This window comes from Lynx canadensis, chromosome A2, assembly GCF_007474595.2.
Source record: "Lynx canadensis isolate LIC74 chromosome A2, mLynCan4.pri.v2, whole genome shotgun sequence".
NCBI classification, from domain to species: domain Eukaryota; kingdom Metazoa; phylum Chordata; class Mammalia; order Carnivora; family Felidae; genus Lynx; species Lynx canadensis.
This window is the reverse complement of record NC_044304.2, coordinates 95,725,843-95,735,230: the sequence shown is the minus strand read 5'-3', so window position 1 is coordinate 95,735,230 and position 9,388 is coordinate 95,725,843. Positions and strand designations below refer to the sequence as shown.

General features: G+C 38.7%; 1 non-coding gene across 1 annotated transcript; it reads left to right on the top strand.

Moving 5' to 3' along the window:
- Positions 1-8,683: 8,683 nt before the first annotated feature.
- Positions 8,684-8,792, top strand: LOC115509449. The gene has a single exon (XR_003967353.1). It is a non-coding gene; the product is annotated as a U6 spliceosomal RNA (small nuclear RNA).
- Positions 8,793-9,388: the final 596 nt, after the last annotated feature.

Below are 9,388 nucleotides of genomic sequence, written 5' to 3'. Positions count from 1 at the left end.
TTGCCCTTGTGCAGTTGCCCTTGCCCCAGGGCCACGTGTGCTGCTGGAGTCGCTCACCCTCACACAGTTCTGTTCAAGTTTCAGCAGCGCACAGTACAATCCTGGCTCCCCATTTGAACTACATTCAAATGTAGTGCTTCACTGTGCTTCACTCAGGCCGGTATCTCCACTCCAGTGTCACTTCCTCAGCAACTTTTAGGACCTATGCTCATCCTTCCCCTGAAAGTGGACAGGCATATGGCTATTCTTCCTGGGTTAGGCTCTCTTGGGGGGTTTCCATAACAGGGTGCCTTGGGCCCTAAAGTGTTACAGCTCTTTTTAGCTTCACACATAACACATCCTTTCTCCCACCAGGGTGCATCTCAGAGAGAATAGCTAGGTGGTCACTTTGAAATTAACTAAAGCACTAAAGACTCAGAATTACTTTTGGAGGAATTTATCATGCAGATACTCATGCATAGGTAAGAAATGACTTTTGTGCAAAGTTATTCTCTGTAGCATTGTTTGTAATAGCCAAAGATTAGAAACAACCCAAATGTTGATCAAAAGTAACTGGTTAAATAAATGATAATATGTCTATATCATAGAACATTAAACAACTGTAAAAAAGAATGAAGAAGCTTTCATTATACCAATAGGAAAAGAAGCCCAAGATAAACATACAAACAAAAAACAAGGTGCAGAATGGTATGTAAAATATGCTGCCTTTGGAAGCAAATGAAGAAAAATAAGAATCTATTTGATTTTGCTTGTATATGCTTGAACAAACTGTGGAAATTTATGTAGGAAATTAAGGACAGTGCTTACCAATGGTAGAGACTGGGTAAGAATTGGTTAGATAAATGACAAGAATGGTGGGGAGACATTTTACTGTATATCATTGATATTCTTTGGTTTTTAAACCATATTTATGTTTATTCAGCCTTCAGATTTTCTTTTCTTTTTTTTATTAAAATTTTTTTTTTTCAACGTTTATTTATTTTTGGGACAGAGAGAGACAGAGCATGAACGGGGGAGGGGCAGAGAGAGAGGGAGACACAGAATCGGAAACAGGCTCCAGGCTCTGAGCCATCAGCCCGACACGGGGCTCGAACTCACAGACTGCGAGATCGTGACCTGGCTGAAGTCGGACGCTTAACCGACTGCGCCACCCAGGCTCCCCAGATTTTCTTTTCTTAAAGTCAAGTCCTTGCCACGGACCTACGTAAGAAAAATCCTTGCAAGTTGGCTTTCTGGCCCCAATCCTTGTTATATTTTCATTTTGTTTTTCTTTTCCCCAGAGGTTCCTCTAGGAATTTTATTATTTAATCAATGTAAATGGTTATGGGACAGATAGAGCACAGGCCTTTTCAATCTGATCTCCCCTTGCTCAGGATAAACTCTGTTTTACACACTGAATAGAATAAATAGAGTGTAAATAGAGTATATAATGACATATGCGTACATGATAACATGTATCATGTTTGCATAAATGAATACTCTTTGGGTTACAAATACCAGAAATTCAACTCAAACTCTTATAATAATCCTGAGATCCCCCATGCACACTAAGGGCATGAAAGCACTTAATAAAATTCCTAACTTCCAGGGTTGATGGAAATATGAAATAAATTAATGCAGAGATAAAGAGCTTGGTCATGCAGCTACTTCATAGTAAATAGAAAATAAATGTTAGTTATTGTTATCATTTGTGGTCATTTTAAAGCATAATATTCATTCTTTTGTGCCACATGTCTGAGTATTGTTTATAAATGTGCAGGATCTATTATACAAGTTACAAAATAAGTCGTAGGTTTTAGGGTTAGTCTTTTACTTGCACACACAAATTTTTATATGGAAAGACAAAAAAAAAGTCCACGGTAAATTTTGAAAAATTTTAAATGGTTAAACAAATTTAATTCAGACTTCCAAGTGTAATTGAGACCTAGAGTATAGGAAAACGCCAAGCAGGAGAAAATAGGGGATTCCGAATGGTGCCTGATAAACACTCATTCAAGATCTCAAATACTCACACAGGGGGAAAGATGAATGATTTGATTGGGCAGCAGTTATTGTTAAAGGAAAATAAAGTGGAAGAAACTGAAATATTTAGGTACCTATCAAGAAGTGATGAAAGCCAGCTGTGGAAAAAGATTCTGTAAGGGAGTTTCTGTATTGCAAAGGAAATAGCTGCACAATGTCAAGAAGGGAATCAGTGAGATACAAAGCAAGGAAACCCACTGCAATAAGATGCCATATTCACAAAAGTATTATTCACACATAATCTCAACATTTTCTCCCTACTGTGCTGTGGTTTGAAAATTTTGCTTCATTACTCATGAATTTACCTCCAAACATTTGTGGCTCTATCTCATTAATTTTAATATTTGTCTTCTAAAATATTTTTATATTTGTCTCTTGGGATCCCAGGAATGTACTGTGGTATGTCTCTTGTTCCACAGGTTGTATTTATTAGTTGAGATGGGAATGGAAAGTGGAATGTCTGTGGTAATTTTCAGAAGATAATATGTCAGTGCTAAAATCTGAATGTCTAGAATGTCTAGATTCCTACACATTTGTGACAACAATAAATCAATAATTTTGAATTATTCTTAATGTATATTTAAATATCGAATAGCTTTTATATACTGGAAGATAGGCCTGTTGGCATCACCTTTCTTGTAATAAACATGATCATGGTGATGGTGTTGATGATAGCAAACTAAAATTTTCTGTTTTTAAAAAATATTTTGAGGTTTAGCTATAAGAAGTCCACTGAAACGTTTTGCTGTTAAGATATGTAACAACTAGAATATGAAACTAACTGTACATGTAGCCACAGTTGATGTTTGTGCTCCTTGAAACTTCAAGTGTTTTGAAGCAGTATTGTGGACTGGAAAACCATAATAACTGCCCTGAAACTAGCTCATTTTAGACATTCATCAACAACATTTTGATGGTTAATTTTATGTGTCAACTTGAATGGGCCACAGGGTGCCCAGATATTTAGTTAAAAATTATTTCTGGGGTGCCTGGGTGGCTCAGTTGGTTAAGCGTCTGACTTTGGTTCAGGTCATGATCTCACCATTCGTGAGTTCAAGCCCTGCATCAGGCTCTGTGGTGACAGCTTGGAGCCTGGAGCCTGCTTCGGATTCTGTGTCTCCCTCTCTCTCTGACCCTCCCCCACTTGCACTCTGTCTCTGTCTCTCTCTGTCAAAAATAAATAAACATTAAAAAGTTTGAAAAAAACCATTTTTTTCTGGGTGCATCTGTGAGGGTATCTCTGGATAAGACTCACATTTGAATTGGTAGACTGAATAAAGCTGATGGCCTTCCCCATTGTGGGTGGGCCTCGTCCAATCTGTTGAAGACATAAATAGAATAAAAAGTTAGGAAAGGATTATTTCTCTCTTCCTGTCTTTGAGCTAAAACATTTGTTTTCCCCTGCCTTTGGATTCAGACTTGGGATGGAACTTATACCATTGGCTCTGCTGGTTCTTGGACTCAGACCAGAACTATATGCCATAGTTACAATAACTTAAAACTCATAATAACTCTCTTTTGCATGTGTGTGTGTTTGTAATTTGTATAATTTTTTTTTCTCCAGTTGGTTCTGTTTTGTTTCTCTGGATAACCTTGACAAATACAAACATAAAATGCTCTATTAGGTCTTAAAATCAGGCTAGACAACATGAAGGAACAGACGGTCTTGCAAGATTTCCAGGACTTCCTGTGTTCAGTTAAGGCAGCAATGCCACGAGATGAGCCTTTCTTGTTTATTTTTGTACTTCCACTTCCTGTCAAGTGCTCTTAACCAGTGAATTCAGAGGTGCATGAACATTTAAATAAACTCAAAGAGTGCCTAATTATGTGTTTAGTATTTCTCCCCCGCCCCCACCAATAATTTCAATTTCTTTAGAAATTTCTGTAATCGATTGACTGGCAGAATTTTTATTTTAATTCAAAGATGAACACCATTACCTCTCTCACTTCTCTAAGGGCACATGTAAAGGTAGTGTTCTTTCTTGGGTAATAACTATAGTGACAAAAATTGTAACACCACCTATCAGTTTGTTATGGCTTATACCAGTGTTTCTCAAAATTCTGGTCCCAGACCAGCAGTGTCAGCATTACATGAGAATTTATCAGAAATGTAAATTCTTAAGGTCTATCTACTCCAGACCTTCTGAATCAGAAACTGTTTAAAGTTTGAGAACCACTGGTTTATAGAATCACTTCATAGGCATTATCTCATTAAATTTGAAACATGAGTTTGGTACTATTATCTGTATTTTACAGAAGAAAATAAGGCTTGGAGAAACTAAAAGGTCTTCCAACGACCACACCAATAAAATGCAGAGCTAAGGCTTGAACCAAGTTCTTGTGACCCAAACCAATGCTCTTTGCACAACATCGTTGTTCTCTCCTGATATAACTCGCGTATGTTCCTAACATGTACCCCCACTGCCATAAAAGACTTGGGGTACTTTACATAATAACTCCACACAGTGGAAACATGCCTAACCTAATAGGAAAACAACAGTAAGTGGCCTTTTCATAGAGCTCCTGTGTGTTTCCTCCTATTTATGCATGGCAATGAGGCACACAGAGAAGCAGGACCTAAAAACATTTGGTTCATGTGAAAACAGTTCATTCTGTCCTACCTTGCCTCCGATGCTCCCATCAAGAGGTTTTCATGTTCTTTCTGCTCAACTCTGATGCAGTATAGTTTTGTAACAGCAGAAGAATGTAAACAACCTCAATGTCCATCAGAATGGAATGGTTAATTAAATTTTGCAGTGGTTGTAAAGCATAAGGAACTCTATATGGACTCATAAGGAAAAGATCTCTAAGACACCTCAACAAGAGGAAAAAGTAAGGTGCAGACAGTGCATATAGTATGCTATCATTCATGCGGTGAAATGAAGAATAACTAACACACATATATGTTTGTAAATGCAAAGAATTTCTCCAGAAGGATAAATAACTCAATAATGGTGGTTTTGTCCAGCCAAGAGAACTACAGGGAAAGGAGAGGGGAAGGGAGACGGTGATTAAGAAAGGAAAGAGGGGGAATTACTTTTCATTGTTTTGTATTGTTTGAATTCTTTTAAAGCCACAATTAAAATGGCCTATTAAATTGTATCTTTATTATACATATATATTTATTTATATTTTTTATAGATTGGAAAGGACAGCATTCCATCTGCCCTTCATAATCAATTATGTTTTCATTCCCAAGAAGCTTCTTATAATTTTAGTCTAAACTACCTCTTTATGTAAATTCCCAAATTTCATCTCATTGGGTGAAGTGGAATTAATTCTTCTTAATTAATAGGAATTAATTCCTATTTCTAGCATACTAGGAATGCTTTCTTCATCTTTCAAAAGCTGCTAAAAACTCCCCAATCTAAAATCCTCTTGCAAACCTGGGACATCTCTGAGCCTAGGGTTCTCCATCTTGATTTTTTTCTAACACAAATTGCTTTCCACCCTGGTTCCTCCAATCTCAAATCCCAACCTGCCTCATACTTTTTAAATGAGCCAATGCCCAATAGATAATTAATGATCTGTGAAGTGCCCTCCGGCCAGGTGCCTTCTTCCTTCGAGAGAACTAACTCCCCCCAACTCCTCACCCTCTACAAAAAGCAAAATGGATGAGGAAGGGAAAAAGAAAGAATTAAAGAGTTTTGATAATTACATATAAGAGCCAGCTATAATTATGCAAACCAGGATGAGCAATGGTGATTTCATTTAGAATGGATGTTAAAAATATTGCAAATAAAGGAGGAAGAATGGCTGTTATATACTAACAAGTAAATGTGTAATTTCTGGAATGAGTAAAATTTTGAGTGATTCATAAATAAAACTTAAAAGAGTGTAGGAAGCAGGATATGGGCTAAGTAAAAAATGTTTGTATAGGGGTTGGTAATTTCTTGGGAAATACCTATAACATATCACAACCTGATTCAAGCGGGGAGGAATGGGGAAAGGAAAGGGAAAAAATATATTGGGTTGGCTGAAACAGCCCTATTTTGCTAAAAGAAAATGTGGAGTTATCTTATTAACATAACTACCAATTTATATTACTAATGATTTAAATCACCTAACTAGGTACTAGAGTGTTCACAAAATAACTCAGTTTGTTAGGGCATAGAAAGTGAGAGCTCTGAAGCCAGACTCACCTCAGATTTCTGTTCCAATTTACAGCCCAGGAGCTTAACCATGTTGACTGATTGTTAAACAATGAATAGACATTATCTGTGCAAATCCACAAGGGTAGGCAATGTAGGGGAAGAGAGAAGAGCTGGTTTTCCTTGATCCTTGCCTCCCCCATGTTTCTCCAGTTCACCCTCACACCAACCTCAGCTGATTAAAAATAAGATGCTTTCTTTTGTCCTATAACTTGACAATTATGGGGAAACTCTAATAGGAAGACACTCTACAGAAACACTATGGTTCTGGGGACTAAGGGAATTTTTAGTGTAGCTTTTAAGTTGGTTTTTAGCATAAATTTGTTAAGTGACTTCAGTTACCTTCTATTTGACTTTCTCTTTTCTAATTGATGAGGCTAATAAATTATTATAAAAATAATAACTCCAGGCTGAGGGATGTTACATATTTATTGGCATGCCAATGCCATGAGTAAGCATTGTTATTGGCATGCCAATGCCATTGGCATGACATGGCTCACTCTTTCCCTTTTAATTCAGCACTCTCTGAGGCTCAGCTTCCCACAAATCAAGATTGTTTTCTTTTTTTTTTTTTTATTTTTTTTTTTTTTAATTTTTTTTTCAACGTTTATTTATTTTTGGGACAGAGAGAGACAGAGCATGAACGGGGGAGGGGCAGAGAGAGAGGGAGACAGAATCAGAAACAGGCTCCAGGCTCTGAGCCATCAGCCCAGAGCCCGACGCGGGGCTCGAACTCACGGACCGCGAGATCATGACCTGGCTGAAGTCGGACGCTTAACCGACTGCGCCACCCAGGCGCCCCATCAAGATTGTTTTCTACTAACTTAGTGTGATCTGTCTCTATGACTGAGATTTTTCAATGATCTATGCAGGCGGTAGTCATTATAGGTGAATATTCATAGTATATTAATAGGCATTTAAAAATGTATCTTATATAGCTATTCAAAACAAAAGACTAATAAAGACTTAGGGGCATGACAGATGATTTAACAAACATTTATTTGGTACCTATTGTGTTCTGGGCACTGTGCTAACCATTTGGATGGCAATGATGAACAAGATGAGGTCCCTGCTTTGACATACTCTCAGTCTAATGGAAGAAATGGAAAGTACACATACAATTTCAATATAATAGTGCTGTAATAGAGTACATGAATAGAAAATCGTGGCAGGACAGAGGACCACTAATGCTGCCTGAGGCACTCAGCTAAGGCTTTCTGTTTCATCTTGAGGACAAGGTGAGCATCTTTGGCATAGCAGGAAAGGTGAACATGGCTTTAGAAGAGCTAGTAGCCCAGTAGGGGAGAGAGAGTAACAGAAAAATAGCTATAAGACAATGAGGGAAGGACTTTAGTGGAAGCAGACATAAAATGCTATGGAACCCCAACATAAGAATTAGTTTTGTGATAGCAGTGGGAATGGGGTGGAGGCTGCGGTCAGCAAAGATGAGTGTAATAGAAAGGAGGTGACACTGCAACTCCACATGAAAGTAGAATCGAGATTTGCCAGACAGAAGAGGAGAGAAGAAACATGAGCATTCCAGGGAAAAGGAGCACCTTGATCTTAACTCTGAAGGCACAAATGAGGAACATTCTGGAGTGTGTAAAGGCATACACTGGGAGCGGTGGGAGACCAGAGAGTAATTAGAAAATCAGACTTGGCTATATTCTGAAGGGAATCTTATGCTGCACAAAGGAGGCTGGGCTAAAGTATATTATCCTGTAGGCAGATGGAAATTGAAGAAAGTTTTTGATCCTGGTAGTGACGTGATCAGATCTAGTTGTATAAATATGACTAAGGAAAAGCTGTATAAATATGACTAAGGTCACCTGGATGTGACCTTCCAGGTGTGAGGTGATGAGCTCTGATCTAGACTGAAGCAGCGGAATGAAAAATGAAGGGGCAGGAGAAGGTTTCTCAAGAGGTAGAACTGAAAGGAAGTAAGGAATTTAGAGGAAGGTCACAGTTCACTCTGGGAGAATGACAGGGTTTTTTTTTTGGCTGAGCTAGGGAGAAAGGGAGAAGACATTTCTGTGAACAAATTGTAGGCAGTGTCATTTCAATTCTTCACCAGATGTTGAATTTTTAGGTGCTTCAAAGGGAATTCCTTTGAGTAGTTGGAGATACAGATCTACTGATGGAGGAGAAATCAAGCCAAAGCATGAGATTGCCCAAGGGTGAGGGGGACTAGCGGAAGGAGAAGAAACAAGTGAGAAAGAAACCCTAGGGAACCCCAACTTCTAAGGGCTGGACCGAGGGGCAAAAAAATAAGGGAAGAGGCAAAACACTTAGAGGGATACATGAGGATGACCAGGAGAGGAAGTGAGGCAGAACTCGGAAGAGAAGAAGACTTTCCGTCTGGAGATAGTAACAGTTAGTGGCAAATGGAGAAGAGAGGCTAGTAGGATAGTGTCCATGGAGTGGTAACTCAATGTTCTTACCCACCTTGGTGACAGCAGTAGGATGGGGGCAGAAATCCGATGGCAGTGAATTAAAAAGAGAATAGGACCATGCTCCCTTTGGCAGCACCTATACTAAAATTGGAATGATTAACAGAGAAGATTAGCATGGCCCCAGCGCAAGGATGACCCACAAATTCATGAAGCATTCCATACTTTTGTCTTCCAGAGGAGCAGTTCCAGGAGGCCAAGCTTCTTGCGTGCATCACTTCAAGCCCAGGCCGGTGTGGCTGAGTAGATGGCTAAGTGCCCAAGGAGCTAGAGTTTTATCTGAGGAAAACCAAAGCCTGAAAAGGCAAATAAATCTTCCTCCCTCCTGTCTTCGGTCATGTAAAAGAGGTGTTTATTATTCAAAAAAAAGAAAAAAGAAAAGAAAAAGAAAAAAAAAAAGAGAATAGGACCTAATGAATAGAAGAAGTCATGTAGCCTTCTTTCTTGAGAATTTTATGATGAAAAGGTGAAACATAAGGCATTAGCCCAGAAAAAAAGGAAGTTGAGCTAAAGAAAGAGTAGTTGTTTTTGTCACTGTTTTTTATTTCTTTAACGTCTGGTGGAGTCTCGAGCACATGTGTGTACCCAGAAGAGAAAGGGTACATGAGAGGAGGGGAGATAACTGAGGAAGCCAGATTCTGGGGGCTCAGGGTGAAAGCCAAGGCTTGGAAAGTGGCGGAAGATTTTCTTCTGGGATAATAAGGAAGAAGGAAGCATATGTTGAAGCCGAGAGAAGTCTGAAGATGGTGAGGAAGGCCACATCAG